Source organism: Scyliorhinus canicula, chromosome 8, assembly GCF_902713615.1.
Source record: "Scyliorhinus canicula chromosome 8, sScyCan1.1, whole genome shotgun sequence".
NCBI lineage: Eukaryota > Metazoa > Chordata > Chondrichthyes > Carcharhiniformes > Scyliorhinidae > Scyliorhinus > Scyliorhinus canicula.
Window position 1 is genome coordinate 166,525,585 of NC_052153.1, and position 19,321 is coordinate 166,544,905.

Sequence of the window (19,321 nt, forward strand, 5' to 3'; positions counted from 1 at the left end):
GGCGCGGGGCCCAAAGGTCGGCCGGCGCGGGGCCCAAAGGTCGGCCGGCGCGGGGCCCAAAGGTCGGCCGGCGCGGGTCCCAAAGGTCGGCCGGCGCGGGGCCCAAAGGTCGGCCGGCGCGGGGCCCAAAGGTCGGCCGGCGCGGGGCCCAAAGGTCGGCCGGCGCGGGGCCCAAAGGTCGGCCGGCGCGGGGCCCAAAGGTCGGCCGGCGCGGGGCCCAAAGGTCGGCCGGCGCGGGTCCCAAAGGTCGGCCGGCGCGGGTCCCAAAGGTCGGCCGGCGCGGGTCCCAAAGGTCGGCCGGCGCGGGTCCCAAAGGTCGGCCGGCGCGGGTCCCAAAGGTCGGCCGGCGCGGGTCCCAAAGGTCGGCCGGCGCGGGTCCCAAAGGTCGGCCGGCGCGGGTCCCAAAGGTCGGCCGGCGCGGGTCCCAAAGGTCGGCCGGCGCGGGTCCCAAAGGTCGGCCGGCGCGGGTCCCAAAGGTCGGCCGGCGCGGGTCCCAAAGGTCGGCCGGCGCGGGTCCCAAAGGTCGGCCGGCGCGGGTCCCAAAGGTCGGCCGGCGCGGGTCCCAAAGGTCGGCCGGCGCGGGTCCCAAAGGTCGGCCGGCGCGGGTCCCAAAGGTCGGCCGGCGCGGGTCCCAAAGGTCGGCCGGCGCGGGTCCCAAAGGTCGGCCGGCGCGGGTCCCAAAGGTCGGCCGGCGCGGGTCCCAAAGGTCGGCCGGCGCGGGTCCCAAAGGTCGGCCGGCGCGGGTCCCAAAGGTCGGCCGGCGCGGGTCCCCAAAGGTCGGCCGGCGCGGGTCCCAAAGGTCGGCCGGCGCGGGTCCCCAAAGGTCGGCCGGCGCGGGTCCCAAAGGTCGGCCGGCGCGGGTCCCAAAGGTCGGCCGGCGCGGGTCCCAAAGGTCGGCCGCGCGGGTCCCAAAGGTCGGACCGGCGCGGGTCCCAAAGGTCGGCCGGCGCGGGTCCCAAAGGTCGGCCGGGCGGGTCCCAAAGGTCGGCCGGCGCGGGTCCCAAAGGTCGGCCGGCGCGGGTCCCAAAGGTCGGCCGGCGCGGGTCCCAAAGGTCGGCCGGCGCGGGTCCCAAAGGTCGGCCGGCGCGGGTCCCAAAGGTCGGCGGGCGCGGGTCCCGAAGGTCGGCGGGCGCGGGTCCCAAAGGTCGGCTGGCGCGGGTCCCGAAGGTCTGCCGGTTGGTAAAAATGAGTCCCCGGAAAAAAAGTTTGAAGAGCACTGCTCCAGCTGACAGTGATGGCCCACCCCGGGTGGTCCCCTCTCCAGCCTCCAAGGAGAACAGCTCGGAGAACAGCTCCGAGGAGGCCACAAACGAGGTTTCACAGCTGTCATTCCCACCCTCCACCAAAGCAGATACACTCTCCTCGGTGGGAACCATTAGTGGTCAGGCTTCTGGGAAACAATTTGGCGAGCCCCACACTGTTGCTTATGCATATCAAGTGGAGACAGGAACCACAGGCAAGACAGCAGTCGGAGGTCTGCTGGATCCCAGGACCCAGCTGGATCCCAGCCTGATGATGAGCCTGTGGAGGAGGTCAAACAGAACTGATGTAGACATTAGGGAGCGTCTGGGTCCGAGGGAGATGTCAGCGATACTCCAGCAGGTCCATAGTCACTTGGAGGAGCCTAGAGTCTACCACACAGGAGATGTTGCCAGCAAAGCATGACACCAAGGCCAACACTGCTAGGGTGGTGAACGCAGTGGAGAGCCTGGTGCACAACATCGGCACCATTAGTAGAGGTGCCCAAAGCAACGCGCTGTCGGAGATAGTCATGGCCAAGAGACTTGGCAGAATGCCCAACACCACCAGTACCAGGCTGACTTTGATGAGGTTCTGTGGGACATGTGCCACTCTCAGATGGGAATGGCCGAAGCACTGCGGAGCTTGTTCCAGTCGCAGGTGGGCATTGCCAAGACTCTGCAGAGCATGTTCCAGTCCCTGAGGAGCATCGCCGAGGGCATCAACACGATGATGCAGACAATGGGGAACCGCCCGGGGTTCGAACCAACTGCCCCTCCGTCCGAAGGTGAACCCCGGGGCCCTATGGGCCCCAAGCAGGAGGAGGGGGACTGGGTGTCAACCCAGCCACTAGCTCCCCGAAGTTCCACCCCTCTGGTGAGTCCGCTTTTCGAAGGTAGCACATGGGACTGGGCGGCACGGCTGTGTACGTGCTGCCGACAAGTGAGCCGGGTCCTTCCGGCCCCAGAGCCCCCAAAGGACATCTGCCAAGGGCAGCGAAGGCCACGGGACGAGGTAAACAACTGGGTGCCGCCACCTCTGATGTGCATCCTGGGGACACACCTGGACGCAGTGGTAGAGCTAGGAGGGCCAAGCACATTGAGGGCACCAGAGGAGGGGGAGGAGGCACCATTGGCAGAGTGGGGAATTGTTGCACACAATAAACCTTTTGTGCACAACTAGTATAATGCCCCTGTCACTTTCCATCGCAATGCGGGCCGACCTCTAAATTCTTGGCCCATCTCTCCAGGCATCTCCCCCTCCCCATTGCACTCACCTACGTTCCATGTCCCCGAAGCTGTGCCCCATTCCCCGGGATGTTTGGATGTTGGCTGCTGCGTGTGTGGTGTGGCCTCCGCCGTGTTCAAGCACAGTGTCCAGGCATCAAGATGTGATTGGGATGCTAGGCAATGAGCTACACATGCTACATGACCCACCATCCCACAGGAATGCACTTGGGTTGTGTGAAGTGCTCACTTAACCGCGACTGCCAATTCCCTATTCACAATAGCCTTCAGCCGCAAGGCAGTCGGTGCGGGTTATGGGTGGTCAGTGGGGCAGACGGGCAGGGACAAGGCTTGGCCCAGGAACGTATACATACAATTTAGGGGTTGGCATGCTGGTGCTACGCACGGTTCCCCATCTGGTACCCTCCCCACACTCGCATGACGGCCCACCCCTGCGGAGGGTCCCCACCCACCCCTGCCGAGCACTGGGGTGGCGAGCCCAGCACCCATGGGCTCTTCGCCGGTGAGCTCACCTCGTCGGCTCCCCGCAGAAGCCCTTTCGCCAGGTTTAAATATTTCAAAAGGAATACTAATCAGCGCCAGCTTGACCACTTGCTGGGGAGGCTGCTGAATGGCAGGAGGCCATTGGCTAAGGGGTGGCACCTGTTAATTGTATGAAAATAGGGCTTAAGTGGTTATAATTGGTTTCTCGCCACGCTGCGGCGAGATGCCAATTTCGCCTATGGGAACGGGCCGGATGCATCGCAAACTGCCGCTTGCCGTTGTTCTCGCTATAGAATTTACAGTGCAGAAGGAGGCCATTCGGCCCAGCGAGTCTGCACCGGCTCTTGGAAAGAGCACCCTACCCAAGGTCAACATCTCCACCCTATCCCCATAACTCAGTAACCCCACCCAACACTAAGGTCAATTTTGGACACTAAGGGTAATTTAGCACGGCCAATCCACCTAACCCGCACATCTTTGGACTGTGGGAGGAAACCGGAGCGCCCGGAGGAAACCCACGCACACACGGGGAGGATGTGCAGACTCCGCACAGACAGTGACCCAGCCGGGAATCGAACCTGGGACCCTGGAGCTGTGAAGCGATTGTGCTATCCACAATGCTACCGTGCTGCCCATTAAAATGAAAATGAAAATCGCTTATTGTCACGAGTAGGCTTCAATGAAGTTACTGTGAAAAGCCCCTAGTCACCACATTCCGGCGCCTGTCCGGGGAGGCTGGTACGGGAATCGAACCGTGCTGCTGGCCTGCTGGGTCTGCTTTAAAAGCCAGCGATTTAGCCGAGTGAGCTAAACCAGCTATTCACCGGCCTCGTTTTGTTCGAGCAAGAGAGCAACAAGGGGAAAACTTCTCCCCTACCCGGCAGGGCGGGGGGTCTCGGCGTAGCGGAGTGGCGCCAACCACTCCGGCGTCGGGCCTCCCCAAAAGGTGTGGTCCCGAACGCGGACCAGTCCACCGTGAGGGCACCCCCCGGGGTCCGATCGCCCCACGTCACACACACACACACACACCCCCCCCCCCCCCCCCCCCCCCCCCAAGAACCCTGGAGCCTGCTCGCGCCGCCTGCTCCTGCCGGCACAGAGGTGGTTCGAACCACGTCGGCGGGAGAGGCCTGACAGCGGCGGGACTTCGGCCCATCACGGGCCGGAGAATCGCCGCAGGGGGCCCTGTCGATTCCGGGGTGGCGGAGAATTCCAGCCACGGCAGGGGGCGGGATTTACACCGGCCCCGGGCAATTCCCCGACCCTGCAGGGGGGGGTCGGAGAATTCCGCCCAAGGCCAGAGAATCGCGCCCAGAATTAACATTTCAAGTCCACGTGACTCTTCTTCAGCACTGGAACAAACAAAGAAAACAAGAGACAAAAAGGGAGTCAGGATGGAGGAAGAAGTTCACATCTAAAGTTGTTTAACTCCATGTTGAGTCCGAAATGCTGCAAAGTGCCTCATCGAAAGACGAGGAGTTGTTCCTCCAGTGTGCTTCAGGCCTCACTGCAAAATTCAGCAGTCCAAAGTCAGACACGTGGGCAGGAGAGCAAGCTGCTCAGCTGAAATGGCAAGCGACAGGCAGGTTGGGGTCATGCTTGAGAACTGAGCGAAGGTGTTCCACAAAGCGGTCACTCAGTCTGCATTTAGTCTCTCCAATATAGAGGCAACTGCATTGGGAGATGCACGGTAACAGTGGTTAGCACTGTGGCTTCACGGCTCCAAGGTCCCAGGTTCGATTCCTGCTTGGGTCATTGGCTATATACATTCTCCCTGTGTCTGCCTGGGTTTCCTCTGGGTGCTCCGGTTTTCTCTCACTAGTCCCGAAAGACGTGATGTTAGGTAATTTGATCATTCTGAATTCTCTCTCCGAATACCGAACAGGCGCTGGACTGGGGTGACTAGGGGCTTTTCACAGTAACTTCATTGCAATGTAAACCTACTTGTGACAATAAAGATTATTATTATAAAGCAAATACAGGAGACCAAATTGAAGCAGGTGCAAGTGAAATGTTGCTTCACCTTAAAGGTGTGTTTGGGGCTTTGGGCATCACAACCCGAAACCTTAACTCTGCTTTCCCTCCACACATATTGCCCGACCTGCTGAGTACTTCCAACATCTTCAATATGAAAGTTATGATGGATTTATAATCCACACTCAGTGCCAAATGCAAGCAGAGAAAAGGCAACCTCTTGGATTAAGTTTCCAAACAGTTAAGGTGTTAGCTCCAGACTGACTGCTAAATTGTGCTGGTACTTTTTGCAGCATGTTAAGATAGTAGTAAACACCAGTTTTTAAGCCCCATTATTTTTCAGTAAAGCCTTTATGTATCACGCAATCCTTCTTTTAAACTCATACAGAAATTATTTTCTAATGCTGTCCTCCAGATCAGCAGCAACAATAAAATGGGATTGCAAGCCAATCGGTGCCACCTCACTATGCTCACCCTGTGGCTCTTTTAGCAAATTCCTATACTTTTCCCTAGCGTTCCAGTTCTCTTCCTTCTGTATGTATGGTATAGACCGCAATATTACCAGTTAGTTTTCAATTATTAAGCTTTTGGAACAGAGAATCGTCATAAACAGATTCTTTAACATGAGCCAGGGATGAGTGAAGAACAGGCAGCACGGTAGCACAGTGATTAGCACAGTGTCTTCACAGCGCCACGGTCCCAGGTTCAATTCCCTGCTGCGTCACTGTCTGTGCGGGGTCTGCACGTTGTTCCCGTGTCTCCGGGTGCTCCGGTTTCCTCTCACAGGCCAAAGATGTGCAGGTTAGGTGGATTGGCCTTAATTGGCCTAAATTGCCCTTAATGTCCAAAAAGGTTAGGGGGGGATTATTGGGTTAGGGTAGAAGTGAGGGCTTAAGTGGGTCGGTGCAGACTCGATGGGCCGAATGGCTTCCTTCTGCACTGTATGTTCTATGTTCTGTGTAAGAAGCAGCCATGGGATAAAAGGGCGCATTTTGAACTCATTCCACTTTGTTCCTGGACCCAGCACAAAAAAGTCACATTAACTAAATTCTTCAAAGAAAATAGTGGAAAATGACGAAACAAGTTTTTTTTTTAAAACGAATAATGTTTACAAATTGCTTTTGTAAAACGTGTTGAACAAATTCCTTATATGGTGGTTAAAAGCAGTCAATTTCCCAGTGAAGAGAAAAGCCGACTTGTTTGTTGCTCTTCACATTAGAATTTTTCAGATGATCATTATCAAACCAAAGTGGACACAACATATAATTTGCTGCAACTAAAAATGTAGCCTTTAACCTGCAATAGAACATTGAATTCTAGTTTGGAACAGGCAGAGGATTTTCCCACTACTTGCCCATCTAGAGATGAAGATTCTGTCAGAATTGACAAAAGTCACCAACTCCTTTTGCAGAGCGTGTGGTAATTTTGCCACATCTAACCCCCAGCTATATTAGTTTTATATCAATTGTCACTTATTTAAGAAAAATAAAGATTTTTAAAAAAAACTAAAATATTGAATTTTAATCCTGTGTTATTAATGCCCTTAAATCAGATGAAATTCTTGGGGGTCACTATAACCTAACAGTACATACTTCACTACTTTTAGCTTATGAGCTCATGCATTGAAGAGCACTTTAAAAAATGTAAATAGTAGATTGCTTTACGAGCCCAGTTTTCTTTAAATTTAGTAACTTTTTTTTTGTAAAATCGCTCACTAATTAAAGCTTTGGCCCAATTTGCAGAGCACAAAACCAACACCACCAGCATCAGAAAGAACTCTACTAGTTCAAAGAACAAAGAACAAAGAAAAGTACAGCACAGGAACAGGCCCTTCGGCCCTCCAAGCCTGCGCCGACCATGCTGCCCGTCTAAACTAAAATCTTCTACACTTCCAGGGTCCGTATCCCACTATTCCCATCCTATTCATGTATTAGTCAAGATGCCCCTTAAATGGCACTATCGTCCCTGCTTCCACCACCTCCTCCGGCAGCGAGTTTCAGGCACCCACTACCCTCGGTGTAAAAAACTTGCCTCGTACATCTCCTCTAAACCTTGTCCCTCGCAACTTAAATTATGCCCCCGAGTAATTGACCCCTCTACCCTGGGGAAAAGTCTCTGACTATCCACTCTGTCTGTGCTCCTCAATTTTGTAGACCTCGATCAGGTCGCCCCTCAACCTCCTTCGTTCCAGTGAGAACAAACAAAGTTTATTCAACCTCTCCTCATAGCTAATGCCCTCCATACCAGGCAACATCCTGGTAAATCTCTTCTGCACACTCTCTAAAGCCTCCACATTCTTCTAGTGACGACCAAAATTGAACACTATACTCCAAGTGTGGCCTAACTAATGTTCTGTACAGCTGCAACATGACTTGCCAATTTGTATACTCAATGCCCCAGCCAATGAACCTTATCTCGGATTTTTTGTACATAAATTTTGAGTATCCAATTTATTTTTTCCAATTAAGGGGCAATTTAGTGTGGCCAATCCACCTACCCTGCACATCTTTTGGGTTGTGGGGGCGAAATCCACGCAAACACGGGGAGAATGCGCAAACTCCACATGGACAGTGACTCAGAGCCAGTATCGAACCTCGGACCTCTGCGCCGTGCTAACCACTTGCACCACCCACCGTGTTGCCCCTTCCCCCCCCCCCCCCCCCCCTCTCCCCCCCCCCCCCCCCCCCCCCCCCCTCCGGCCCCGGCCAATGAAGGCAAGCATGCCATATGCCTTATTGACTACCTTCGCCACCTGTGTTGCCCCTTTCAGCGACCTGTGGACCTGTACACCACAATCTCTCTGACTGTCAATACTCTGAAGGGTTCTACCACTGTAAATTTCACTACCTGTATTAGACCTTCCAAAATGCATTACCTCACATTTGTCCAGATTAAACTCCACCTGCCATCTCGCTGCCCAAGTCTCCAAACGATCTAAATCCTGCTGTATCCTCTGACAGTCCTCATCGCTATCCGCAATTCCACCAACCTTTGTGTCGTCCGCAAACTTAGTAATCAGACCAGTTACATCTTCCTCCAAATCATTTATAGATACTACGAACAGCAAAGGTCCCAGCACTGATCTCTGCGGAACACCACAAGTTGCAGCCCTCCGATCAGAAAAGCACCCTTCCATTGCCAGTCTCTGCCTTCTACGACCTAACCAGTTCTGTATCCATCTTGCCAGCTCACCTCTGATTCCATGTGACTTCACCTTTTGCACCAATCTGCCACAAGGGACCTTGTCAAAGGCCTTACTGAAGTCCATATCGACAACATCCACTGCCCCACCTACATCAATCATCTTTGTGACCTCCTCGCAAAACACGACCTCCCCTTCACAAAACTGTGCTGCCTGTCGCTAATACGACCCCTTGCTTTCAAATGTGAGTAGATCCTGTCTCGAAGAATTCTCTCCAGTAATTTCCCTACCACTGACGTAAGGTTCACCAGTCTGTAGTTCCCTGGATCATCCTTGCTATCTTTCTTAAACAAAGGAACAACATTGGCTATTCTCCAGTCCTCCGGGACATCACCTGAAGACAGTGAGGATCCAAAGGTTTCTGTCAAGGCCTCAGCAATTTCCTCTCTAGCCTCCTTCAGTATTCTGGGGTAGATCCCATCTGGCCCTGGGGAGTTATCCACCTTAATATTTTTCAAGACGGCCAACACCTCGTCATTTTGCATCTCAATGTGACCCAGGCTATCTACACATCCTTCTCCCGACTCAACATCCACCAATTCCTTCTCTTTGGTGAATACTGATGCAGAGTATTCATTTAGTACCTCACCCATTTCCTCTGGCTCCACACATACATTCTCTTCCCTGTCCTTCAGTGGGCCAACCCTTTCCCTGGCTACCCTCTTGCTTTTTATGTATGTGTAAAAAGCCTCGGGATTTTCCTTAACCCTATTTGCCAATGACTTTTCGTGACCCCTTTTAGCCCTCCTGACTCCTTGCTGAAGTTCCTTCCTACTTTCCTTGTATTCCACACAGGCTTGGTCTGTTCCCAGCCTTCTAGCCCTGACAAATGCCTCCTTTTTATTTTTGACGAGGCTTAAATATCCCTCATTATCGAAGGATCGCAAAATTTGCTAGATTTATCCTTCTTCCTCACAGGAACATGCCGGTCCTGAATTCCTTTTAACTGACATTTGAAAGCTTCCCACATGTCAGATGTTGATTTACCCTCAAACATCTGCCCCCAATCTAGGTTCTTCAGTTCCCACCTAATATTGTTATAATTAGCCTTCCCCCAATTTAGCACATTCACCCCAGGGCCACTCTTATCTTCGTCCACCAGCACTTTAAAACTTACTGAATTGTGGTCACGGTTCCCAAAAGCTCCCCTACTGAAACTTCTACCACCTGGCCGGGTTCATTCCCCAATACCAGGTCCAGTACAGCCCCCTCCCTAGTTGGACTATCTACATATTGTTTTAAGAAGCCCTCCTGGATGCTCCTTACAAACTCTGCCCCGTCCAAGCCCCTTGCACTAAGTGAGTACCAGTCAATTTTGGGGAAGTTGAAATCTCCCATCGCAACAACCCTGTTGCTTTTACCCCTTTCCAAAATCTGTCTACCTATCTGCTCCTCTATCTCCCGCTGGCTGTTGGGAGGCCTGTAGTAAACCCCCAAACATTGTGACTGCACCTTTCTTATTCCCGATCTCTACCCATATAGCCTCTCTGCCCTCTGAGGTGTCCTCCTGCAGTACAGCTGTGATATTCTCCCTAACCAGTAGCGCAACTCCTCCACCCCTTTTACCTCCCCCTCTATCACGCCTGAAACATCTTATTCCTGGAACGTTTAGCTGCCAATCCTGTCCTTCCCTCAACCAGGTCTCTGTGATGGCAACAACATCATAGTTCAAAGTACTAATCCAAGCTCTAAATTCATTTGCCTTACCTGTTATACATCTTGCATTAAAATATATGCACTTCAGGCCATACGCTGTTTTCAGCAACATCTTCCTGTCTGCTCTTCCTCAGAGCCATAGTGGCACTATTTCCTAGTTCTCCCTCAATTTTTTGACCTTCTGACCTATTGCCCACCCCCCTGCCATACTAGTTTAAACCCACCCGTGTGACACTAGCGAACCTCACGGCCAGGATATTTATGGCTCTCCAGTTTAGATGCAACCCGTCTTTCTTATAAAGGTCACACTTGCCCCAGCAAAGCTCCCAGTGGTCCAGATAACTGAAACCCTCCCTCCTACACGGGCTGTTTAGCTGCTCTATCTTCCTCTTTCTAGCCTCACTGGCACATGGCACAGGGGGTAATCCCGAGATTACAACCCTCGAGGTCCTGTCTTTTAACTTTCTGCCTAGCTCCCTGAACTCCTGCTGCAGGACCTCATCCCCCTTCCTGCCTATGTCGTTAGTACCAATATGTACAACAACCTCTTCCTGTTTGCCCTCCCCCTTCAGGATGCCCGCTACCCATTCGGAGACATCCTGGTCCCTGGCACCAGGGAGGCAACATACCATCTGGAGTCTGTTTCACGTCCATAGAAGCGCCTATATGTGCCCCTGATCATAGAGTCTTCTATGACTATTGCTCTTCTGCGCTATGACCCTCCCTGCTGAACATCAGAGCCAGCCGTGGTGCCACTGCTCCGACTGCTGGTTATTTCCCCTGATGGGCTATTCCCCCCCGACAGTATCCAAAGGGGTATACCTATTCGAGAGGGGGACAACCACAGGGGATTTCTGCACTGATTGCCTTCCCCTTCGGGTGGTCACCCATTTCTCTGCCTGCACCTTGGGTGTGACCACATTTATATAACTGCTATCTATGACGCTTTCCGCCACCTGCGTGCTCCTAAATGCATCCAACTGCTGCTCCAACCGATCCATGCGGTCTGTGAGGAGCTCCAGTTGGGTGCACTTTCTGCAAACGTAGCCATCCGGGATGCTGGAAGTCTCCCGGACCTGCCCATCTCACAGTCAGAGCACTGCACCCCTCTAATTGACATTGCGTTAATTAATTAGTTAATTAAATTAAAAATAAAAATTTTTTAAAGTTACTGTTAATTCTGTCTCCTCTCGCACTAGATTTCCACTATAAATGCAAATGCTAAATACAGTACTCTCCGATCTCTGGCTTAGATACCCCTTTAAATTATGATTAAGTAATTTATCATTTATAATTTATCAACCCCCCCCCCCCGTCGGATCACTCAGAATAGCAGAATATCTATCACTTACCTGTTCCCAAGCTGCTCCCCAACTCTCTCTCTCTCTCTCTCACTCGCTCCTGAAAATAAAGGCCGCTGGAACCAGGGAGTAAGATTTTACATCAACTTCCCAGGGTTCTCCCTGCATTTCTCCCTGCTTCCCGGAATGCAATCTGGATCTCTCCCTGCTGATTACCAGTTACAAAGCCAAACAAAGGAAACAGAACAAAAAGGGAAACAGCATCTCCTCCCACTCCCCGCCAAGTTACCACACTGCCCAAATTACCAAGTTCCAATTCCCACTCTGGCTGTGTGTCACTCACTCAGGATGTGTCTCCTTCACCTGCGCAAAGCTTACTGAGTGCACTTTCTGTCTGTCTTTTATACAGTACTCACATGGATAATTCAAACTAACATGGATAAAAGTATTCCTTCAAACTGTACTGGTTGCCAAACAATATACCCAAGAGGTCAGCGCTAAGTTCGCTTTTTGCCTTTAATAGGAACAGGATACCTTTTGGAAGGACAAACAAGGAATAGGAGTTATGAATTCAACCGACTGCAGCAGTTCGCTCCCACCTTCTCAAGGGCAATTAGGGCTGGGTAATAAACACTGGCCTTGTCAGCAACACCCACACCCTACGAATGAGTGAGTTTTTAAAATAAGATACACTGCATATTTGGCAGCTCCCGCTCGAGGCGGCGTTTTTGGTGGAACAAGGTGTAGAGGCGACTGAAGAAAGTTAAATTCCACTGATGGATAGATCCACGGGCCAGAAGTGGGTCGAGAAGAGGGGAGCAATTGGAGCTGGAGAATCTTTGTGCGACACAGGTCAAGATGGCGGAGGGTAAAGGGTCAGCCTTGCCGACCCAGTAGTCAACAGAGCAGCTTGTGGACTTCTTAAATAAGAAGTTCAGCCAGCAGAGGAGGGAAGCCCAGGTGGAACCACTAAAAGCGGGAATTGATCAGTGAAACAGAGGCTGGAGACCCAGGGCCAGGCCACTCGGAAAGTAGAGGAAAATAATAATCTTTATTAGTGTCATAAGTAAGTTTACAAAAGCACAGCAATGCAGTTACTGTGAAAATCCCCTAGTCGCCACTTCCGGCGCTTGTTCGGGTACACTGGGGGAGAATTCAGAATGTCCAATTCACCTAACAGCACGTCTTTCGGAACTTGTGGAAAGAAACCGGAGCATTCACGCAGACCCGGGTAGAACGTGCAGACTCCGCACAGACATTACCCAAGCAGGAATCGAACCCGGGTCCCTGGTGCTGGGAAGCAACAGTGCCAACTACCATGCTACCATGCCGCCCTGGTGGAAGCAGAGCACGAGGAGCAGCTTACCTAGTTGATGGCCGAGATCAGAATGACGCGGGAGACCCAGAAGCGGCTAAAGAAGGTGGGGGACCTGGAGAATCGCTCCCAGAGACAAAACCTAAGAATTGCAGGAATGCCTGAAGGCATCGAGGGAGTGGACACTGTAGCAAAGATGCTGGAGAAGCTGATTGGAGAGGGGGCCTTCGACCGGTCCCTGGAGGTCGACCGGGCACACAGAGCACTGATGAGAAAACCACCGGCGAACTATTCATCGAAGGCGATGCGGCTGCACTGATTCCTCGATGAGGAGATATTGAGGTGGGCAAGGCAGATGAGGAGGTGAACATGGGTGGAAGTGGTGGCGTAGTGGTATTGTCACTGGACGAGTAAACCAGGAACTCAGGGTAATACTCTGGGGACCCAGGTTCACATCCCGCTACTGCAGATGGTGAAATTTGAATTCAATAAAAATCTGGAATTAAAAGTCTAATGTTGGTCATGAAACTATTGTCGATTGACATTAAAATCCATCTGGTTCACTACTGTTCGTTAGGCAAGGAAATCTGCCATCCTTACCTGGTCTGGCTTACATGTGACTCCGGATCCATAGCAATGTGGTTGATTCTTAACTGCCTCCTCAAGGGTAATTAGGGATGGACAATAAATGCTGGCCCAGCCAGTGATGCTCCCGTCCCGTGAACAAATAAAAAAAACCTGCGGAGACCATAAGACCACAAGACAAAGCAGAATTAGGCCACTTGGCCCATCGAGTCTGCTTCGCCATTCAATCATAGCTGATATTTTTCTCATCCCCATTCTCCTGCCTTCTCCCCATTACCCCGATCCCCTTATTCATCAAGAACCTATCTATCTCTGCCTAAAGACACAGTGAATTGGCCTCCACAGCCTTCTGCGGCAAAGAGTTCCACAAATTCACCACCCTCTGGCTGAAGAAATTCCTCCTCATCTCTGTTTTAAAGGATCGTCCCTTTAATCTGAGATGGTGTCCTCTAGTTCTAGTTTGTCCTACAAGTGGAAACATCCTCTCCACGTCCGCTCTATCCAGGCCTCGCAGTATCTTGCACGTTTCAATAAGATCCCCTTTCATCCTTCTAAACTCAACGAGTACAGACACAGAGTCCTCAAATGTTCCTCATAAGACAAGTTCTTCATTCCAGGGATAATTCTTGTGAACGTCCTCTGGACCCTTTCCAAGGCCAGCACATCCTTCCTTGTATATGGGGCCCAAAACTGCTCACAATACACCAAATGGGGTCTGACCAGAGCCTTGTACAGCCTCATAAGTACATCCCTGGTCTTATATTCTAGCCCTCATGACACGAATGCTAACATTGCATTTGCTTTCTTAACTACCGACTGAACCTACACATTAACCTTAAGAGAATCGTGAACAAGGACTCCCAAGTCCCTTTGTGCTTCTGCTTTCCAAAACATTTCCCCATTTAGAAAATAGTCTATGCCTAGATTCCTCCTTCCAAACTGCATAACCTCACACTTTTCCACATTGTATTCCATTTGCCACTTCATTGCCCATTCTCCTAGCGTGTCCAAGTCCTTCTGCAGCCCCCTAGCTTCCTCAATACTACCTGTCCCTCTACAGATCTTTGTATCATCTGCAAACTTAGCAACAGTGCCTTCAGTACCTTCTTCCAGATCATTAATGTATATTGTGAAAAGTTGTGGTCCCAGCACAGACCCCTGAGGCACACCACTAGTCACCGACTGCCATCCTAAAAAAGACCCCTTTATCCCCACTCTTTGCCTTCTGCCTGTCAGCCAATCCTCTATCCATGCCAGGATCTTACCCTTAACACCATGGACTCTTAACTTATTTAACAATCTCCTGTGCAGCACCTTGTCAAAGGCCTTCTGGAAATCTAAATAAATCACGTCCACTGATTCTCCTTTGTCTAACTTCCTTGTTACCTCCTCAAAGAACTAAGAGACAATGAGCTCCGGGTGTACCTGGACCTGGGCGTGGACCTGGCAAAGAGGAGAGCTAAGTTCAATCAAGTGAAAACTGCCCTCTTGAAGAAGGGCTGAAGTTTGGAATGCTGTATCCGAGTCTGCCTCTGGGTGACATAATGGCCGAGAACATTACTTTTGGAATATCAGATGAGGAAATGGAGTTTTTCAGAGACAATGGACTGGAAGGAGAAGGTGGACATTGAACTATGGAGGAGGAGTGAGGAAATGTATGTTTTTTCCTACCTTTTTTATTGCTTTTTGTTTGCTTGTTGGAGAACTCTCTTTGGAGATGTTTGGGTTGAGTGCTGTGGGGGGATGTTAAGGAGCACCTCTAAACAATTTCCATTGTTGTTTGTGTCATGGAGGTATGCGAGCGGGGGGGGGGGGGGGGGGGGGGGGGGGGGGGTTGATCGGCAAGGGAGGAGGGAGGATGGAGGAGGGAGGAGGGCGGGGTGCCCCCCCCCCCGACCATGTTGGTCACATGGAATGTGAGGGGGCTGACTGGGCCAGTCAAACGGTTGTGTGTGTTTGCGCACTTGAGGAGCTTAAAGGAGGACATGGCCTTTTTGCAAGAAACGCACTTGAAGATTGGAGATCAGATTAAGCTAAGGAAAGGGTGGATAGGGCAAGTCTGTAATTCAGGATTAGACATGAACACGCGGGGGTTGGAGGTGCTGATAAACAAACAGGTGGCGTATGAGGTGGGAAATATTGTGGCAGATTCGGGAAGGAGGTTCATAATGCTGAGCGGGAAGCTGGATGTTGGTGGTTTGGGTAAATGTCATCTATGCCCCAAACAGGGATGATGTGAAGCTCATGAGGTGCGTGCTGGGGAAGATCCCGGATCTGGATTCAGACCAGTTGATCATGGAAGGGAACTTCAACACGGTCATTGAACCAGGTTTGGACCAGTCGAGCCCGAGGTCAAGGAAGGTGTCGGCGGTGGCAAAGGAGCTGAAGGGGTTCACGGAGTGCATGGGAGGGATGGAAGTTTGAGAGGCCAAGGGGGAAGGAGTTCTCATACATCTCCCATGTGCACAGGGAGTATCCACGACTGATTTTTCTCGTGGTGGACAAAATGCTGCTGGGGGGTGTCGTTGACTGAGGGTATTCGCCGATCATAGTTTCAGACCACGCGCTGCACTTGGTGTATTTGCGAGTGGACCAGGGGTGGGGCAACGCCCGCAGTGGAGGTTGGATGTAGGGTTGTGAGCAAATGAGGGGGTGTGCGAGCGGAAGGCCACCATTTGGAGGTACGTGGAACTGAACAATATGGGTGAGGTCTCGGCCGCCACATTATGGGAAGTGCTCAAGACAGTGGTTAGGAGGGAGTTAATTTCAATCCGGGTGCAAAGAGAAAAGGAGGAGCAGAGATGGCAAGGTTGGTGGGCGAGATTCTGTGGGTGGATAGGAGGTATTTGAAGCCCCAGAGGCAGGATTGTTGAAGGAGAGGCAGAAGCTCCAGACAGAGTTTGGGTTGGCGCCCACAGAGAACGTATTAGGGCAGTTACGGAGAGCCAGAGGGCATTATTTGATAACGTGGAGAAGGCAAGTAGGATGATGGCCCACCAATTCAGGAAGCAGGAGGCGGCGAGGGAGATCGGAAGGGTGAAGGGCGGGAGGAGAAGAGTGGTACAGAACCCGGTGGGAGTGAATGGGGTATTCGAGGAGTTTGACAGGAGTCTCTACAATTCGGAGGTTGGAGGGGGGGTGACCTAGTGGAGGCCCCATTGGACTGGTGGAGGTGATGGAGGGCATGGGGACGATGCAGGCATGGAAAACCCGGATGGGATTCCTGTAGAATTTTATAAGAAGTTTGGTGGGAACCTGGGGCGTCCGGAGCAGTGTGGGTCCTATCCCCTATATCGTTGCTAAATGTGGACACCAAATTGATGGCAAAGATACTGGCCTGGCGAATCGAAGGGTGATAGGGGAAGATCAGACCGGGTTTGTAATGGGGAGGCAATTGTTGGCGAATGCTAGGAGACTACTAAGCGTGATAATGATGCTCCCGGAGGGACAGGACGTGGAGGTGGCTTTTGATCGGGTGGAATGGGAGTATTTGTGGGATGTGTTAGGACAGTCCGGATTCATCAGGGGTTTGTAGACTGAGTCCGATTATTGTATAGGACGGCGGTAGCGAGCGCGTGGACAAATTGAGTAAGAGTTTGCAGTACTTTGGGCTACACCGGGGAGCCCACTTTCTCCGTTGCCTTGGCAATAGAGCCTTGCCAAACTATAGGGTTAGCCTTGCCAAACTAAATGGAATTATTATTGGGCAGGTAACATTGTTATGGTGAAGAAGTGGGTAGTGGGGGAGGGGTCGGCCTGGAGGGCAGATGGAAGTGGACTCTTGCAGGGGTACGCGTTCAGGGGCATTATTGACGGCCCGTCTGCCGTTCTCGCGAGCCAAATACTCCACGAACCCTGTGATCGTGGCAGCCCTGCGGAGGTGGGGACACTGGCAGCAGCATCTGAGGTAGAAAGGTGCCTCGCTGTGGGCGCCGATTTGCTGCAATCACAGATTTGCACCGGGGGGGGGTTGGTCGTGAGGTTGATTTGGCAACAGGCAGGGATCGAGCAGTTTGGAGACCTGGTTGTGGAGCAACCTTTGCAAGTTTAGAGGACTTGAAGGAGAAATATGAACTGCCCAGTGAGAACGAGTCCCAATATTTTGTGCGGAAGCAGGTGCCACCCTTTCCCGATTTGCCGCCCTCTGGACTGCAGGATAAGGTGGTATCGAAGGAAGGAGTGGGAGAGGGCAAGGTATCCGAGATCTTTATCCGAGATCTACAAGGAGCTAATAGACTGGGAGGGATCCTCTACGTGGGAGGTCAAGCGGACATAGAACATTACAGCGCAGTACAGGCCCTTCAGCCCTCGATGTTGCGCCGTCCTGTGAAACCCCTCGAAAGTCCCTCTACACTACTCCTTTATCGTCCATATGCCTATCCAATGACCATTTGAATGCGTTTAGTGTTGGCGGGTCCACTACTGTTGCAGGCAGGAAGGGAGTGGCATGGTGGCGCAGTGGTTAGCACTGCTGCCTAGGACGCTGAGGACTCAGGTTCGATGCTCTGGGTCACTGTCCGTGTGGAGTTTGCACATTCCTCCCATGTCTTCATGGGTTTCACCCCCACAACCCAAAGATGAGCAGGGTAGGTGGATTGGCCACGCTAAATTGCCCCTTTATTGGAAAGAAATAATTGTGTACTCTAAATTTTTTTTAAAAGGAAATGGAAGGAGCAACCAGGGGGCGGGGGCGAAATGGAGGCTGGATTATCTCAGGAGGCTCTGAGGAAGGTGAATGTATCCTCATCGTGCGCTAGACTCAGCCTTATCGAGTTTAATGTAGTTCATAGGGCGCATATGACTGTGGTAGGTTCTTGCAAGGGATTGAGGACAGGTATGGACGGTGCGCGGGTATGCCCAGGAAACATGTTCACATGTTTTGGGCATGCCAGAAACTGAAGGGATTCTGGCCTGGATTCACAGATGTAATGTCCGAGATGCTAAGGGTGAAGGTGACCCCGAATCCAGAAGTGGCAATATTTGGTTTGTCCGAAGACCTGGGAGTTCAGAGGGCAAGAGAGGCCGACGTCCTAGCCTTTGCCTCCCTTATAACCCGGAGACAGATTTTGCAGTAGTGGAGGGACTCTGAGCCACCGAAACCAGTGAGTGACCTGGCAGAGTTCCTAAGGTTGGAGAAAATCAAGTTAATCTTAAAACGGTCAGTTGATGGGTTTTCCCTGGAATAGAAGCCACTCATCGATTTCTTCAAGGAGAATTGAGGAGTCAGTAGGGGGGGGGGTCGGGCCGTTGGTTAGTTAGTTATTTATTAATTTTGTTCTGTTTGTTCTTACTCTTGTGTTGGGTTTGTATTTAAAGTTCATACAAATGTTTAATTAAAATATATATTTTTTTTAAGATACTGGTGGTAGCAAATGAACATGGTACAAATTATAGGGAATGATTGAAAACGCGAATGAACCTAGGGATTTGACTAGAATTCCATACACATGCAAGGAAATGGCCTCCTTCTGCACTGTTATGTTCTATTTTAATTACAAGGAAACATCAGTGCAAGGCCATTAAGGCTTGGAGAGATGGGGCGGGAGAAATCTATTTTTATATAGTTTCCAAAACATATATAGCTTGACCACAAAGTTTTTGAGGCAAAAACACTAGCTTTTAAGGGAAATTTGGTTGCAGCAAACCAAAGGCATTGTGCTTTTTTAAGTCCATTTACAGCATTTGGGCTCGCTGGCTAAGCCAGCATTTATTGCCCATCCTTAATTGCCCTCGAGAAGATGGTGGTGAACTGCCTTCTTGAACCACCGCAGTCCCTGTAGTGTAGGTGCACCCACAGTGCTACAGGGGAATAAGACAGGCCGTGGGATTAGTTTGGACCGTACCGGCAAAGTTGGCACAGGCAGCATGATCCAATTGACTCATGTGTTCTAAACCCCACTGATTCTTACAGGGCCTGCTATTTCTATAACCAAAACAGAGTCACTGCATTCTTTCAACAAAGCTTCAAAAGCTAATTATCTTTGTCATTCACTTAACACATTGAAGGGACCAAATCTTGCCGAAAGGTGGGATATCCTCCCTGCTGTAGCACTTTAACGTTACAAATCAGCAGCAATGAACAAATGAGATGGTGTGCGGTCCCAGTGCAAACATCAGTTCATGGACAAATCCAAAGGCTACAGTGGCAGGCCTCGCTTCTCAAAGATCGATGTAGATCCTTCAGTGCACTGACAGAATTAATCAAAGATCCACTACTTTACCTTGAAAAGTTCATTGTAGATGATATACGATTCTCCTAACCTGTTTATTGTACAATCACCACACTATCTACAGGCCAACAATGTCAACAGAGGTTAAT

At 51.2% G+C, this 19,321-nt stretch overlaps 1 protein-coding gene across 2 annotated transcripts in view; it reads right to left on the reverse strand.

The window, feature by feature from the left end:
• Nucleotides 1-19,321, reverse strand: part of snx25 (sorting nexin 25) — a 326,114-nt gene that overhangs the window by 285,652 nt on the left and 21,141 nt on the right. The gene's annotated exons all lie outside the window — the stretch shown is intronic.